The sequence below is a fragment of the Phascolarctos cinereus genome, unplaced genomic scaffold, assembly GCF_003287225.1.
Source record: "Phascolarctos cinereus isolate Bilbo 61053 unplaced genomic scaffold, phaCin_HiC Scaffold_4;HRSCAF=312, whole genome shotgun sequence".
Taxonomy (NCBI): Eukaryota; Metazoa; Chordata; class Mammalia; order Diprotodontia; family Phascolarctidae; genus Phascolarctos; species Phascolarctos cinereus.
Window position 1 is genome coordinate 328,583,868 of NW_027555847.1, and position 18,891 is coordinate 328,602,758.

Genomic DNA, 18,891 nt, shown 5'->3' on the forward strand with positions numbered 1-18,891 from the left:
AAAATTTTTGAAGAATATGATTACAATCCAACCTTTAATAAATACATTATAGGGGCAACTAGGTGGTGCAGTGGATAGAGCACTGGACCTGGATTCGGGAGAACCTGAGTTCAAATCTGGTCTCAGACATATAACACTTCCTAGCTGTGTGACCCAGGTCACAGTCACTTAACCCCATTGACGAACCAAAAATAAATAAATACATTATAATACTTAGATCATTCTAATATAAATTAGTAATATGTTGTAATAGTATTTTAAGACAAATAACAATAATAAAAAATTTCAATACTTCAAAGTTTATTATTTCATCAGTTTATACGTGTCCTTAAAGTTGCTGTAGCTGAAAATTGTATCACTTTGTGAAACCTGATAGTGAGACTCTGAACTTAGTTATATTGCTTTTTTAACAAGATATAGATAGATAGACAGACAGACAGCCTATCATTTGGGTTGAAGGGGATACTCAAAACCTTCCCATGTTGGTAGGCCCTTCCAGACCCTGCATGCTGTTGGCATAAATTTTGTTAACCCCACATCACTTTCATGCCATTAATGAGGCAGAGGGGAACTTCAATGGAAGTTAATGAAATACACTTATAAAAGTACCATACATTTAGGCGTAAAAATGGTCCAACAAAGAACAAAACCATAGTAAAACGCTCCAACATAATTGATGCTTCCAAAGAGATTAAAATATATTATATAAGCCAGTATTATACACAGTAACATAAATGCTATCACTGTTTTAAAGTTTACCATAAGAAAGGCAGTATGGGATGAACAGAATGTGCATTAGTCTTTGAATCACAGGTCTCAGTTCAAATCTTAGCTCTACTACTTTACCTACTTGGGTATTGGTTTTCTCAACTATCAAATAAGTGGATCATACTAGCTGATATCTACAGACTCTTAAAGTTCTAAATCTTATGACACTACTATGGTATTATTACTATTATTATTCCTCAGTAATTTCAAAATCTTATACAATTAAGTATGTGGCATAGTTAATGACTGTGTAGAGTCAGCAGAAACAGATTGTTCACACTAAATAAAACTCTCAGCTTGTAAAATGGAGATTCAGAGCTCAAAAACACCACATGCTATGAGAGACACTTGTACTCTGTGGAGAAAAAATAACAGGTCAGGCACTGGTCTATTTAGGTATGTCTACTATAATGCCTTCAGGAAATATGAAAGACATTGACAACATACTGCAACTTAACCAATTAAAATAGACAGGGGGTCTTTGTAATGATAATTTCAATGTAATGTGGAAGGTCTTTACTATAAAGGTTCATTAGGGCCCAATGCTTTTATTTTTATGGAAGTCTCCTTGGTGCTACAAAGCAACCCCAAGTCAAAAAAAGATTTGGACTTAAGAGTCAAGCATGGTTTACCTTACTTCAGAATTCATATTTCTACTGTGCTAAAAGAGTGACTAAAAAGAGAACCTTTGTGTATTGTTAGGCACAAATGTACCTTAACTTGTTCTTTGGTTTCCACAGAAACTCCCTAGTAATGGACATAATAAAAGAGCCGTGCTCTAATGGATAAAGCCTTGGATCAGGAGTCAGGAGATTTTTATACCCTGATTCTTTTATGCATTGGTTGTGTTATGCCTCATTATGTGGTCTTCAACTTTATGTGAACTATCCTTTTATATTAACTTGGACTCTGATCTAATCAGTGTAGATCCTTTCTCCAAAAGTAGAGAATTACGGAATTTGAGAGTTGGAAGGGACTTCCATGGCCATCTAATCAAACTCATCACCAAAATGAATCCCCACTATAAATAGTTACTCATCCTCAGTTTGAAGACCTCCAAAGAGAGTAAACCCACCACTGCTCAAAGCAGCTTACTCCATTTATGTACAACTCTGTTAGCAAGGTTTTCCTGATGTTAAGTCTCAATCTGTCTCCTTGAAACTTGTATACTTTGCTCATGATTCTGATCTCTGAGGCCAAACACAACCAGTTAAATCCATCTTACATATGGCAGACCTTAAAATACTTTCAAGATGACTATCATGTCCCTTTCTTCTTCAGTCTAAAAATGCCTATTCCTTCAATCAATCTTCATATAACTTGGACTCAGAGCCATTCACCATATTGGTTAGATTACTCTGGGCATTCACCAGTTTATCATTTCCCTCTTAAACTTTGGTATCAAGAACTAAACACAGTGAAGCCAAGATGGCAGAAAAAAACAGGAAGTTGCCTGAGTTCTCCCCAGTTTCTCTTGGAAACAATGTCAAATCAGGCTTTTAAATGGATTCTGGATTAATAGAGCCCACAAAATAAATAGAGCGAAACAATTTTCCAGCTTAAAGTAATTTGGAGGGACTTCAGGAAAGGTCTGTCTCACTCCGGTATAAAGGGAACATAGGCCAGTGCAGATGGTGTCCAGGCAAGCTGATGGGAGGCCCTTAGCCACAGCACAAATCAACAACCAAGGCCACACAGTACTGACTCAGTAGGCCAGCTGTGAGGCCTCCAGCCACAGCATAGAAGGCAAACTGCCCAGCCCCAAAACCCAGGGTACAATGGATGCAACTAGACCAGGACACCCCAGCAGAGTGGGCAAGCTGCCAGCATCTGAGGCCCTGGAACAGAGAGCCAGTAACCAGACCTCTGGTGCCCAACAAAAGAAGCTTGGGACAGTGGCCCCTGTGTCCCAGGAGAACAGCTCAACATTAAAAGCCACAAAATAGGTTAAAAAATGGGCAAGAAACAGAAAAGAGCCCTAATATCAAAACATAAACTCAGAAGAAGACAACAGTGTCAAAATATCTACTACAAAACCTCAAAGGGTAATATGAACTGGCCTCAAGCCCAAAAAGCCTTCTTGGAAGAGTTCAAAAAGGATTTTAAAAATCAAATAAAAGTAGAAGAAAAATTGGGGAAAGAAATGAGATGTATGCAAGAGAAAGTCAACAGCTTGGAAAAGGAAGGTCAAAAATTGACTGAAGAAAACAATCTCTTAAAAAATACAAATGGCCAAATGAGGAAAAAAATCCACTGAAGAAAACAACTCCTTAAAAAGTAGAACTGGCCAAATAGAAAAGGAGATACAAAAGCTAACTGAAGAAAATAATTCCTTAAAAATTAGAATTGGGCAAGTGGAATCCAATGACTATGAAACATCAAGAATCAGTTCAACAAAATCAAAAGAACACAAAAAAATAAGAAAATGTAAAATATCTCACTGGAAAAACAACTGAACTGGAAAATAGATCCAGGGGAGATAATCTAAGAATTACTAGACTACCTGAAAGCCATGATCAAAAAAATAAAATAAAATAAAATTTTAAAAATACAAAAGCCTGGACAGCATCTTTCAAGAAATTATCAAGGAAAATTGCCCAGATATCCTAAAACCAGAGGTAAAACAGTCATTGAAAAAAATCCACTGATCACCTCTTGAAAGAGATCCCAAAATGACAACTCCAAGGAATATTATTGTAGCCAAAGCCCAGAGATCCTAGATTAAGGAGAAAATACTGCAAGCAGCTAGAAAGAAACAATTCAAATATCAAGGAACCACAGTCAGAATTACACAGGACTTAGCGGATTCTTCATTAAAGGATCAGAGGGCTTAGAATATGATTTTCCAGAAGGCAAAGAGGCTTGGATTAAAATCAAGAATCACCCACCCAGAAAAATTGAGCATAATCTTTCAGGGGAAAAGATGGGCATTGAATGAAATAGGAGATTTTCAAACTTTCCTGGTGAAAAGACCATACTTGAACAGAAAATTCAATATTCAAATACAAGACTCAAGAGAAGCATAAAAAGGTAAACTGGAAAGGAAAAAAAAACCATGTTATTCAATAAGGTTGAACTGTTTATATTACCACATGGGAAGATGATACTTGTAACTCTTAGGAACTGTATCTCTATCATGGCAGATAGAAGGGGAAAACATAGATAGAGGGTAAAGGTATAAGTTGACTTCGATGTGATGATATAAAAAATTAAGGGGTGAAAAAAAGGATTGTACTGGGAGAAGAGGAAAGGGGGAGGCAGAACAGAGTAAATTATATCACATGAAGAGGTGTAAAAAACCTACTGCAGTAGAGGGAAAGAAGGGTGTGTGTGTGTGTGTGAGCATTGTTTGAACCATACTCACATCAGATTTAGCTCAAAGAAAGAATAATGTACATACTCATTTGGGCATACAAATTTATCTTACCTTATAGGGATGTAGGAGGGGAAAGGAGAAAGAAAAGAGAGAAGGGATGGATGGAAGGTGGGGGGGAGCAGAAGTAGGAGGGGAAAGGGGAAAGAAAAGGGAGGGGTGCTGATAGAAGGGTGGGCAGATTGAGGGATGTGGTGCTCAGAAACAAAACACTGGTGAGGAGGGACAGGGTGAAAGGAGAGAGAAAAGAATAAGCAAAGGGAAAAATTGGATGGAGGGAAATACATGGTAATTATAACTGTGAATATGAATGGGATGAACTCTCCCATAAAACAGAAGCAGATAGCAGAGTGGATTAAAAACCAGAATCCTACAATATATTGTTTACAAGAAACACAGCTAAAACAGAAACATACACACAGAGTAAAAGGCTGGAACAGAATATATTATGCTTCAACTGAAGTGAAAAAAAAAGCAGGGGTACCAATCCTAATCTCAGACAAAGCAAAAGTAAAAATAGGTCTAGTTAAAAGAGATAAGGAAGGAAACTACATCTTGCTAAAAGTCACCATAGACAATGAAGTAATAACAATATTATATGCACCAAGTGGTAGAGCATCTAAATTCTTAGAGGAGAAGTTAAGTGAGTTACAGGAAATGATAGACAGCAAAACTATACTAGTGGGAGACCTCAACTCCCCCATCTCAGAACTAGATCAATCTAACCACAAAATAAACAAGTAAGAAGTTAAAGAGGTGAATAGAATTTTAGAAAAGTTAAATATGATAGACCTCTGGAGAAAACCGAATGGTGATAGAAATGAATATACCTTTTTCTCAGCAGTACATGGCATTTACACATAAATTGACCATGTATTAGGGCATAAAAACCTCACAATAAATGCAGAAAGGCAGAAATATTAGATCCATTTCAGATGCATCCATTTCAGATTATGATGCAATAAAAACTACATGCAATAAAGTATCTTGGAAACATAGATTAAAAATTAATTGGAAATTACATAATGTAATCCTAAAGAATGAGTGGGTCAAACATCAAATCATAGAAACAATCAATAATTTCATGAAAGAGACTGACAATAATGAGACAACATATCAAAACTTATGAGAGACAGTCAAAGCAGTACTAAGGGGGAATTTTATATCTCTAAATGCTTACATGAATAAAATAGAGAAAGAGGAGATCGATGAATTGGGCATGCAACTAAAAAAAGCTAGAAAAGGGACAAATTTTAAATCCCCAGTTAAATACTAAATTAGAAATTATGAAAATGAAAGAAAAGATTAATAAAATTGAAAGAAAACTATTGAATAAATAAAACTAAGAGCTTGTTTTATGAAAAAAAAACAATAAAAAGATAAACCTTTGGTTAATTTGATTAAAAAAAAAACCAAAAACCAAATTACCAGTATCAAAAATGAAAAGGGTGGATTCACCACCAATGAAGAGGAAATTAAAGTAATAATTAGGAGCTATTTTGCCCAACTGTATGCCAATAAATTTGACAATGCAAGTGAAAAGGATAAACATTTACAAAAACATAAATTGCCCAGATTAAGAGAAGAAGAAATAAATTACCTAAGTAACCCCATTTTAGAAAAAGAAATCAAACAAGTCATCAGTGAACTCCCTAAGAAAATATCTCCATGGTCAGATTGATTTACAAGTGAATTCTACCTAACATTTAAAGAACAATTAATTCCAATACTATATAAACTATTTGGAAAAATAGTTGAAGAAGTCCTATCAAATTCTTTTTATAACACAAATATGATGCTGATACCTAAACCAAAAAGAATGAAAACAGAGAAAGAAAATTATAGACCAATTTCCCCAATGAATACTGATACAAAATTATTAAATAAAATATTAGCAAAGAGATTACAGCAATTTATCGAAAGGATAATACACAATGACAAGGGGAGATTTATACCAGGAATACTGGATTGGTTCAATATTAGGAAAACAATCAGCATAACTGACCTTATCAATAACAAAACTAATGGAAATGACATGATTATCTCAATAGATACAGAAAAAACTTTTGACAAAATACAGTACCCATTCCCATTAAAAACACTAGAGAAGGAGCCAACATGGTGGAGTAAGCAGTGGGTCACCCTCACCCTCCCTTGATGACCTTAAAGGACCCAGAAAATAGTGCCCCTGAAGAATCCTGAACAGTGGAGCCAGCAGAAAGAAGGGGTGCAGCAGTCTTTTGGCTTGTGAGCCTGGGGTGATTGATTGGAGGGGTCCCTCTTGCTGTAGCTGAAGGGGATCAGTACAGGATGGGAGATGTCCCAGCAAGCCAGTGGCTAGCCCCATCTCAGTGGACCAGTGGGAGATACTGAGCCTCAGGGTAGTGGAGTGGGCAAGTGCCAATACCACAACCCCCCACATGCCTTGGCAGGTGAACAGGCGGATGCCAGTGCGAACTACCATTTGCACCAGTGGAGGGCATCCACAAGCAGCTAAGCCTACCCGTGCTGTAGTGCAGCCCCACATGAGGGGGCAACCTGCAGTGGCTGAACCACCCCCATCCCCATTCCCCACCCAGTGAGCTTCAGTGTAACACTGGGGAAACATAGAAGAACCCCACCTGGCCTCAGCACACACCAGCCACCACCACCAACTCTAGTACAGCACCAGGTAAGCTACCAGGCCCCTACAGCCTTCAACTGCCAGCACCTGAGGCCCCAGTGCACGAAGCCAGTAGCCAGGCCCCTAGAAACAAGCACAAGAAGTGTGGCACAGCACCCCCTGTGCCCCATTAAATTGAAAAGTTTTTGCACAAAGCCAATGCACAAAACCAAGATTAGGAGGGAAACAAAACTGGGAAAGAATTTTTACAACCAATGTCTCTGATAAAGGCCTCATTTCTAAAATATATAGAGAACAGAGTCAAATTTATAAGAATACAAGTCATTTCCCAATTGATAAATGGTCAAAGGATATGAACAGGCAGTTTTCAGATGAAGAAATTAAAGCCATCTATAGTCATAAGAAAAAATGCTCTAAATCACTACTGATTACAGGAATGCAAATCAAAACAACTCTGAGATTACAGGAATGCAAATCAAAACAACTCTGAGTCACCATATCACACCTATCAGATTGGATAACATGGCAAAACAGGAAAATGATAAATCCTGTAGAAGATTTGGGAAAACTGGAACACTAATGCATTGTTGGTAGAGTTGTGAATTGATCCAACCATTCTGGAGAGCAATTTGGAACTATGCCCAAAGGGCTATAAAAATGTACATAACCTTTGACCCAGCAATAGCACTTCTAGGTCTATATCCCAAAGAGATTATACAAATGGGAAAAGGACCCACATGTACAAAAATATTTATATCAGCTCTTTTTGTGGTGGCAAAGAAAAAAAGAATTGGAAATTGAGAGGATGCCCATCAATTGGGGAATGGCTGAACAAGTTGTAGTATACGAATGTAATGGAATACTATTGTGCTATAAGAAATGTTGAGCAGGAAGACTTCAGAAAAACCTGGAGAGACTTATATGAACTAATGCTGAGTGAAATGAGCAGAACCAGGAGAACACTGCACACAGGAATAGCCACAATGTGCAATGACTAACTTTGATAGATTCATCTGTTCTTAGCAATGCAAGGATTCAAGACAATGTCAAAGGACTCATGATGGAAAATGCTGTCCACACGCAGAAAAAGAACTATGGAGTCTGAATGCAGATCAAAGCATATTATTTGCTCTCTCTTTTTTCTTTCTTTTTTTGTTTCTTCTTTCTTGTGGTTTCTCCCATTAATTCTAATTCTTTACAACTTGATTAATATGAAAATAGGTTCAATAGAAATGTATATGTAGAGCCTATGATTGCATGCGGAGGGAGGGGAAAGATGGGGAGAAAATTTGGAACTCAAAATCTTATAGAAGTGAATGTTGAAAACTAAAAAATAAATAAATAAATTTTTAAAAAAGAGAAAAGAAAAAAATAATGTATTGTTATCACAAAACTTACAAAAAATTAGTTGTATATGCCAAAGTAATTAAATTATGGAAGTCTATTCAAATAAAATCTACTTATTAAGGAAAAAAAAGAAAAACCTTGAAAAACTTATATGAAGTCATGCTAAGTGAAGTAAGTAGAATCAGGAGAACATTGTACACAATAATAGCTACATTGTGTGATGACTAACTTTGATAGACTTATCTCTTCTTAGCAATGCAAGGATCTAAGACAACTCCAAAACACTCACAATGGAAAATGCTGTCCACATCCAGAAAAAAGAACTATGGAGTCTGAATGCAGACTGAAGCACATTATTTGCTTTCCCTCTCTTTTTTTTTTGTTTCTTCTTTCTCATGGTTTCTCCCTTTGGTTCTAATTCTTCTTTACAACTTAACTAATGTGAAAATAGGTTTAATTTAAATGTATATATTGAGACTCTATCAATTCACATGCCATCTTAGGGTAGGGGGAGGGGAGAGATGGGGAGAAAATTTGGAACTCAAAATCTTATGGAAGTGAATGTTAAAAACTAAAAATAAATAAATAAATTTATGTAAAAAAATTTAGACAACATAGGAATAAATGGAATTCTCCTTAAAATGAGAAGTAGCATCTATCCAAAACCATCAGCAAGCAAATATATGTAATGGCAATAAGCTAGAAGCCTTAAGATGAGGGGTGAAACAAGGATGCCCATTATCATTATTCAACATTATACTAGAAATGTTAGCTTTAGCAATAAGAGAAGAAAAAGAAATTGAAGGAATTAGAATAGGCAAGGAAGAAACAAAACTATCACTCTTTGCAGATGATCTGATGATACACTTAGAGAATCAACTAAAAAACTATGTGAAATAATTAACAGCTTTAGCAAAGTTGCAGGATATAAAATAAACTCACATTAATCATCAGTATTTCCTATACCTGACCAACAAAGCCCAGCAGCAAGAGATAAAAGAAGAAATTCCATTTGAAATAACTGTAGACAATGTAAAATATTTGGCAGTCTACCTGCCAAGACAAAGTCAGAAACTATATGAACACAATTACAAAACACTTTTCACACAAACAAAATCAGATTTAAACAACTAGAAAAAATATCAATTGCTCATGAATTGGTCGAGCTAATATAATAAAAATGACAAAGCTACCTGAATTAATTTATTCATTCAATGTCATACCAATCAAACTACCAAAAATGATTTTATAGAGCTAGAAAAAATAATAAAATTCATCCGGAAGAAAAAAAGGTCCAGGATATCAAGGGAATTAATGAAAAAAAATGCAAAGGAAGTTAGCCTAGCAATACTAGATCTAAAACTATATCGTAAAGTGATTTGGTACTGGCTAAGAAATAGAGTGGTGGATCAGTGGAATAGGCAAGGTACACAAGACACAAATGACTACAGTAATCTACTGTTTGTGAAACCCAAAGACTACAGCTTCTAGGATAAAAACTCATTCTTTGACAAAAACTGCTGGGAAAACTGCAAAATAGTATGAATACTATGACCTAGGTACAGACCAACATCAAACACCATATATCAAGATAAGGTCAAAATGCGTATATGATTTTGACTTAAATGGTGATACCATAAGCAAATTAGGACAATAAGGAATAGATTACCTGTCAGATCTATAGAGAAGGGAAGAATTTATGACTGAACAAGAAATAGAGAGTATTATGAAATGCAAAATGGATAATTTTGATTACATTAAATTAAAAAGTTTTTGTACAAACAAAACCAATGCAACCAAGATTAGAAGGAAAGCAAAAAGCTGGGAAACAATCTTTATAGCCAATGCTTCTGATAAAGGCCTCATTTCTAAAATATATAGAGAACTGAGTCAAATTTATAAGAATACAAGTCATCCCCCAATTGATAAATGGTCAAAGGATACGAACAGGCAGTTTTCAGATGAAGAAATTAAAGCTATCTACAATCGTATGAAAAAATTATCTAAATCACTATTGATTAGAAAAATGCAAATCAAAACAACTCTGAGCTACCACCTCACACCTAATAGATTGGCTAATATGACAGAAAAGGAAAATGATGGATATCGGAAAAGATGTGGGAAAATTGGAACATTAATGAATTGTTGGTGGTGTTGTGAACTGATTCAACTGTTCTGGAGAGCAATTTGGAATTATGCCCAAAGGGCAACCAAACTGTGCACACCCTTTTATCTAGCAATACCACTACTAGGCCTGTATCCCAAAGAGATCGTAAAAATGGGGAAAAGACCCACATGTACAAAAATATTTATAGTGGCTCTTTTTGTGGTAGCAAAGAATTGGAAATTGATGGAATGCCCATCAATTTGGGAATGGCTGAACAAGTTGTGGTATATATATATATATATATATATATATATATATACACATACATATATACATATACATACATATATATGTGTATATATATATATGTATGTATATATCTGTAATAGAATACTATTGTGCAATATTGTACAATAAAGAAATAATGAGCAGGTAGATTTCAGAAAAAACCTGGAAACACTTATGTGAACAGTAAGATGCTGAGTGAAGTGAGCAGAACCAGGAGAACATTGCACACAATAACAGCAACACTGTAAGATGATCAACTATGATAGACTTTGTTCTCAGCAATACAATGATCCAAGACAATTCCAAGACTCACAATGGAAAATGTTATTCACATCCAGAGAAAGAACTATGGAGTCTGAATGCAGATCAAAGCATACTATTTTCACTTTTTTTTGTTTTTTGTTTCTTCTTTCTCATGGCTTTCCCCTTTTGTTCTGATTTCTTCTTTTACTACATGACTAATATGGAAATATATTTAATATGACTGCACATGTTTAACCTATATCAGATTCCTTGTTGTCTTGGGGAGGACGGGAGGAAGGGAGAAAAATCTGGAAGTCAAAATCTTATAAAAGTGAATGTTGAAAACTATCTGTATATGTAATTAGAAAAAATTAAATACTATCAAGTGGGGAAAAATAATAGCAATAAAATGTAAGTGCTTTGAGGGTAGGAAAAAAAAAAGAACGAATTACAATACTGTAGGTGAAGTCCAAAGAGAACAGTACACTTGGACTACTACTTTATGCCTATAGATCTCAAGCCATCCACCCCTCTTCCTCCTATGTGACTCTTGTCCCTGACTGCCTATGATTCTCCAGAGGGGATCCATTCAACATGCTAGGGGCCTTCCTCTAATTCTCTTGACATTCCAAGAATACCAGTGCTGTTGGCTATACTCCAAATACCTCACACACACTATGCCAGCTTTCCCACACAAATTCTTCATTGTTAATATATCACAGCCTGCTCATAACTGTGCATCCATATTGCCATTTGGGTAACCTGTACTTTTAATTCTTTGGAGACAATGGTATTTATTTACCTACAACCTATACAATATCCCTGGAAGAATGTAGATACTTAAAAGATGGGACAGTGTTTGAGGGAGAAGGCTGAGGTCATTAATATACATATTTTAGTTGTCTTGCACTATTTCTTAAGGATGTTAATTTTAACCAAACCCATTTTATGATAAAGATATACCCCTGAAAAGTTATATATGAGACAAATATAAACACTAGATCTCACAATTTTAAGGAATATTATTGTAAAGCAAATAATAACACCCTCAGGTGTATGTCAGGTTTACTTAAAATAAGATATAGTACCTGTTAGGTTTTCGTGAAGTCTTCAAGTTCTCAGGAAAAAACAAAAACTGTAAAGCAAAGTAATACTTTATTACTACTGAATTTAAAAGAAATTGAAGTATTAGCAGGTGGATAAAATTTACCAAGGGTACTTACCAAATTAATGACCTGAGCTGAGCAGATAAGCAAGACATAGGTTTTAAAAAAATGATGATGTTTAGCACTAGAAGCATGTAACGTCTTTCAATCTGAGCAACAAAAAGTACTTCTAATATGTAAAACCCACAATACTGCAGTTTCCTAATTTTCTTTTTTTCATTTCATTTCATTTTGTATTTTTCAAATGTAAGATGCAAATCCATGTGAAACATCTCATAATGAATTATACAGGAGGCAGCGAGAGAACTCAAACTGATCACATTACAGTTCACATTCTCTTCTGTTCTGTAGGACTTACAATAGTAGGTAGTAACATATATTTATTTTCCCTGTCTCATTCTCCTTTCTAGCAGTTTTCCCTCAAGATTTGGACACAGTTATTAAAAACAGAGTTGATTGTGAGAATTTTGGAGAAAGAAGCAAAACATTCTGCTCTGATATTTTATCTTCTGCTCCAAATAAATATATGAAAGTTAAACTAAGTACACTAAGTAAATAGCAATTCAAGTAAACACTTTAAGTGAATCACTTTCCTGTTTTAAAATTAGCTTAATCTTATAATTAATTAACAGCCTATATTTGGTCATTTGAAAGGAAAAAGGATGAATTTAGACTATTTTCTACAGTACAGTAGATAGATTACCAGATCTGGGAGTCAGGAAGGCCGGTTTAAATCTTGCCTCAGTTTAAACTGCCTTTAACAGTTATGAGAGCTGGGCAAGTTTTGTAATCATTTTGAGCCTTAGCTATCTCATCTGTAAAATGATGGGGATTGGATTTGATAGACTCTAGGGTCCCTTCTAGTTCTAAGTCTATGATCCTATAATCCCTAAATTCTAGAGATGACTGCTTAATTGTAAAGCAGGAGATAAGCTCTCAAAACAAAGTTAGTTTAAAACAGAGTTTTAACCTTTTAGGTGTCATGGACCTCCTCTTCTCCCCACCTACCTTGGAAGTCTGGTGAAGCCTATGGGTCACTTCTTAGACTCATGTTTTATTTTGCTTTTTTAATTCATAACTGAAGGAAATACTAAATTTCTTATGCATAGGAAAATAGAATCATCAAACTGAATGGGGCTTGAGGGGTCATCTAGTCTAATCCACTCATTTTTCAAGTAAGAAAAAAATGAACTGCAGGGAATTAAAGTTTTTTATCCAAAGTCACACAGCAGCAAGTGGCAGACATGGAATTATAATCAATATCTTCTTACTATACGCTCATCCCTCTCTTCATGTGCCGCAGACTACTTATACTTATTATGAATCTGTGCATTACCCTATGGATCACCCACAACTAATTCTTTGGAGATTGTTACATTCTAAGAGTCACAACCATATAGCATCATCCAGAGAACATTTGTATTACAAGTAAGGTATTTTTAAAAAAAGGACAGCTTGAAATTGTTGAAAGCACCAGGCAATTTCCCAATTATAGTTTGTCCTTTCCCTTCATTAATTCTGTTATTAACTCACTGTCAGCAACTAACTCAAGAGATTTTCAACTGTATATTGTGGACTGGAAAACAGACATCTTTCATTCATTTAGGTTTTTCTGTAGAGATGATTAGGCCAATCTCTGAGTATTTATGTATCTCACTGTGGTTATCCTATGACATTGCAGCACTTGATGCAATCATCCACAAAGGATCTAGAGGACCGAACCATCCACAGAAAATCCCCCTTCAATCTGGACCTTCCTTGGGACAATCCTCCATGAGGATGGCCAGCAATTTTGGTGACCTACATACTCTACAATAAGCCTCACTTGACAATCACCTCACTTGAACATATTCATCTGTGCTGTATTTAACAAGGAATCTCATTTGTCTCAATGAATACAACAGAGATTCCTTGTTGGAAAAGAACCTTTAAGGCTGTGTTTTGGTTAATTTAGTAAATGCTTTTTCAACACCTTGGGGCTCCACTTTATTGAATCATAATCCACACTGGGTTCTGAGGGTAAACCCCAAGGCTCTATCCTGGGCCTCATCTCTTTGCTCTCTACAATTTTGTTAGTGATGACCTCATCCATTCGCATGAGATGAGAACTATACATCTCTCTCAGATTCTCTCTCCAGAGTTCTAGTCATGAATGACCCCTTTTCCAGAGATTTCAGAACTAGATGTCCCAAAGACATGCCAAACTCAACATACCCAAAGCAACATTACCTTTTCTTAGCTTCCTTCCTTGCCAAAAAGACTATTTTATGGCGATCAGAAAAAGTCACATGAGGACACTCTCAAAGTCTCTGTTAAGAACTTTGGAACTGATTGTGTGACATGGGAGACACTGACAGAGAACTGCCCAGCATGAGATGCCCACATCAGAGAAGGTGCTATGCTCTACGAGCAAAGCAGAACTGAAGCAGCTCAAAAGAGATGGGAGATGCGTAAATTTAGAGAATCCACCCCAAGTGCTCACAAGGACTATTTGTACCCAACCTGTGGTAGTGCATTCCAAGCTCGTATTGGTCTGATCAGCCACAGCTGGACACACCATAACTTGACTCTAACATAGTGATGTCATTTTGGTCCTCCTCGAGAACAAGGACAACAACCAATCTTATCTCCCTAAACCCAACCCTCTTCTAAATGTCCAGCTCGGGGCACCAATAGTCTTCCAGTCACCCAGGTACATAAATTCAATCTTATCCTTGACTTCCCTCCCACAACTCTACATATCTGATCAGTTGCCAGCAGGTCTTACCAATTACTTCCCTGACACCTCTTGCATACATTCCCTTTTCTCAGCTCACAAACCTAATACTCTCATTCAGGTTCTCATCACCTCTTGCCTGAACTATTACAGTAGCCTACGAATTGGTTTCCCTGTCTCCAACCTCTCCCCCTTCAATCCATTTTCTTCATAGCTCTCAAAAAGATTTCCCCAAAACATAGCTCAACGCCACCTCCTCCAATATGGCACTGAAAGTGTCTCATAACCTGGTAACAACCTAAATATGACTCCCCTTTGCATACTCTATGGTCTGGTCAAACTGGACTTCTTGCTATTCCTCACATGACACTCCATATCCCAGCTCCATGATTTTGTACAGGCTGTTCCCCATGATTGGAACGCACTCATCTCTGCCTTGTAAAATCCCTTACCACTCTCAAAGCTCAGCTTCAAATCTACCTTCTACATAACGCATTTCCTAATCTCTCCTGTTCATAGTCTCTCTCCCATATAAATTACCTTGTTTTTATTTTTTATGTATACATTGTCTCCCCTGAAAGAATTATGCTCCTTAAGGGCAAATATTTTATTTACTGTAACATCTACTCCTGACACAGAGTAGAAGTTTAATAAATGTTTGTTAAAAAGGAATTAATAATGCATTGATGACAAACATATTCTCATACATGGATAACTCTAGATACTACAACGTGAGTTCCAACACAATAAACATTTATCAAGTGCCTACTATGAGCCAGGCACTGGGCTAAGAGCTGAGGATAAAATAAACAAAAAGAATGACAGTCCCTGCCTTCAAGGAGCTTACAATCTAATGGGGACAGGGGAACAACACACAAAAGGAAGCAGGACAGTGGAAAATGGGACAAGGGGATGTCAGGGGGTAGAAGATGCACCAGGTGCATCTTATTCCATAAAGTTGAAACCAGGTAGAATAGCAGAGGCAGAGTGGAGTGAGGAAAAACTTCAGTCTCTACCCTCTACAAACGAAGGCATTGGGAGGTGTTTAGTACGCCACCCTCCAATCAGAGGGAAGAAAAGCCTGAGAGAGGTGGTGTCAAGATGTACGGGGAGCTTTTGAAGGAATTTGATGTAAATATCTTGCTGTGTCAAAGAAATCATTGCCTAGTGGATAAACTAACAGTGTTAAGACTTGCCATACTTAGCTAAGCTGGTTCTCAGAAAGCAGGCACTGTCACTGGGCACATACTTGAAGCTTTTCCAAACTGGTAGAATCTGCTAGAGTTTCTGCTCTTTTGACATGGACTTTGAGAACATAGGCCCACCTCCACACAATGATGAGATGTCTGAATAGTATTTTGGTAAAGAGGAATGTGACATGGAAACCGCTAATTTATCAACAGTCATACCTGAATGATAGTGTTTGAAAATCATGGCATTGTTACATCACTTCTATTTTATAAAGCCCTAAGGCAAATAAATAGATTTATAGCATAAACATTCAACTAAAGACCTTGTATGTCCATGTTCCTACAAAATACAACAGCACTTTATAATATCAAAGAAACACATGTTGGACAGATCAGGTAAGAGCTTAAGTGTTTTGGGATAAAAGCTACTACAAAAATCTTCCAGAACAATGAACAAGTCCAACGTAACCTTCAGAATACATAATAAAGTTTGAAATACAAAGGAGTTACAATACATTTCTAAGTAAGAAAATGCTTTTTAATTTATATAGCATGTCCTTTGTATATGAACCTTTATTCTGATTTTGAAATAGGGAACAAAAAGACACTCTAAGTTACTTAAATCTGTGTGAGATGACATCTTTTATGCCTTTTCTGGAATTGTTTTGAAGGAATGTTGATTTGCATTACCCCCAAGAAACTTCTGAAACAATTCCAAATATATACAACAAAATAAAAGGTAACGGAAACTATAGCTGAGAGACTCCATAGGCTCCTTGAATTAAGACTAATGGTAACTGCATCTGACTAGAAAAAGTCTTATTTAACCTCAGGAAATGTAATACTGACAGAGCAGTGACATCTCACTGTAATTATTTTTTTTTATCATCTTACATCACTTCATGAAATGTGTTATCTAATGTATCTAATATTGCCATGCAATCATAGGAGCCTTAATTTAGAGTTAAAAGGGGCTTCTGAAGTCAACCATTTGATCTATCTCATTTTACCTATGAAGAAACTGAGGCCCAGAAAGGTCAACTTGTCCAAAGTTACATAAGGAGCAAGAATCAGTGGCAGGATTTGAACTCAAGTCCTTCATAAAATGTCTTGATTTTAAAAAATTAGCCAGAGATGAATGTTTTTTTTAATTGAATTAGTAAGTCTACAAGAAATGACTCAACATTAGGATGATTTAAAACATCTACAAATTTAGTTCTTATAATTCTATAGCTGGACATGGAACAATTTTGATAAATGTCCTCAGAAGATTCTGGGAGGTTTTTTGGGGACATGTAAGCATAGTTACATGAACAAAGACTCTAAATAAGAAGAATCAGACCAGTAACTGAAATCAAAGTTACAAAATCAAAGTGCACTTGAGGGCAAAAATAAATCTATTTGACAACCTGCAAAGGAATCTTACAGAATGGTTTCCAATATATATACTATCTGAAATCCACAGTAAAACTGGGCCACTGCTTTGCTGTTTCAATTAAACAAATGTCTGTTAACATCAATAGTTGGCATTGTCAACTACAGGTCTTTAAAGGGCAGCAAAGCACTTTGCATGCATTATCTCATTTAAGTCTTTCAGTAATCCTGAGATTAAAAATACTAATAGTATTATGATACCTATCTCATAGGTGAGGAAAACTGAGTCTTTAGAGAGACTAATAGACTTGTCTATGGTAATATGGCTAATAAAGGTCAGAGGCAAGGAATTCAGGTCTTCCTGAAGCCAAGTGCAGCCCCATCTCCATTATACTACATTGAACCTGCTCTATGCAAAACACTGTACTAAGCACTACAAATATGAAAATGAAAAATGAGTCTTCTGTGTTAAGAAGCTTACAATTTAACAGGAAGGGTAACAAAAATAAGTTTAGCACATGATAGACTGTGATAAAGTCTGACAAGAAATCTAGATAAAATACACATTTCAGGAAAGAGATCCAATTGAATTGAACAAATATATCATGATTAAAACTCCATGTTTGGTAGTGGGGATATAAAGACAAAAATTAAATAGGGAGCTTTCATTTTAATAGCAGAATACAAAATGTACATTTAAGTAAAATACAAGGAATTAGGAGAGGGACAGAGTACTAGCCACCAAAACACATATCAAAAAAGCCTTCATGGAGGTGGCACCTGAGCTGAGCTGTGAAATAAAAAAATGATCCTAAAAGGTGGAGATGAGATATTAGTGCATTTTGTGACTTTTGATATAAGTAAGGTAGTAGGAAATAATTAATAATAAAAATAATCATAGCAGGGGAGCAAGCTACAAAATATTCTTTTGAAATGGGAAGAGAATGTTAAGGAAGGCTATAAGGAATCACAAAGCAGTAGAGTTCTGAGTTACAAATTGAATTTATTTTATATTCAGGTAATCTACCTCCCCCCCCAACAGGGTAGGGGAGGGATAGCCCCATGCTTCATATGTACAGGGAGATATGACTCTCCATTTGGCTGATACAATGCGTGTGACACTGTATCTGCAATACAGCACTCATTTGGGTAGGTTTCAGACACTCTTGGGAAAAACACATAGAGGAAAAAAAAAGCTCTAGAGAGGCAGTCAGAAAAGACTTTAAATGGTAGATTATAGCCTTCTGGACCACAGACATGTGAGGAACTGGCTGGATCATGTTGCTGATTTCTAGAGCCTATATTCTAGGGACTGCTGAGAGAGGCCCTGCCATTTTTGACTGTTCTCTTTCTCTTGATTTGAGCTGAGATCTCATTTTACTCCCAGATGAAGAGCTTATTTATACTTGTATCTTATACTGTATACTTACATATTCTAATCTCTGTAGAATTCCAATGTCTTCTTATTGTCTTGCTTGAAGAAACAGATTTACTTAATAATCCCTATGTGTGAGGATCTTTTATGCAACTAGCATTTGGTGGGAATGAACTAAACTGGCAGCATAAGCTAAGGGCTACCTCCTCCTTAAAAGCAATCAGTAAAGCAGTCTTCCTTCTGAATGCAGACTCATATCCCAGGACTAGAGATAGTTGAGAGATGGCAGCCAAAATTCCAGCCTAATACTTCTTGCCTACT

General features: G+C 36.1%; 1 protein-coding gene across 1 annotated transcript in view; it reads right to left on the reverse strand.

The window, feature by feature from the left end:
* Nucleotides 1–18,891, reverse strand: part of RNF180 (ring finger protein 180) — a 221,042-nt gene that overhangs the window by 183,983 nt on the left and 18,168 nt on the right. Inside the window, exon 2 of the mRNA XM_021007243.2 lies at nucleotides 11,838–11,884. The gene's annotated coding sequence lies outside the window, so the exon portion shown is untranslated. The remainder of the gene's footprint in view (nucleotides 1–11,837; nucleotides 11,885–18,891) is intronic.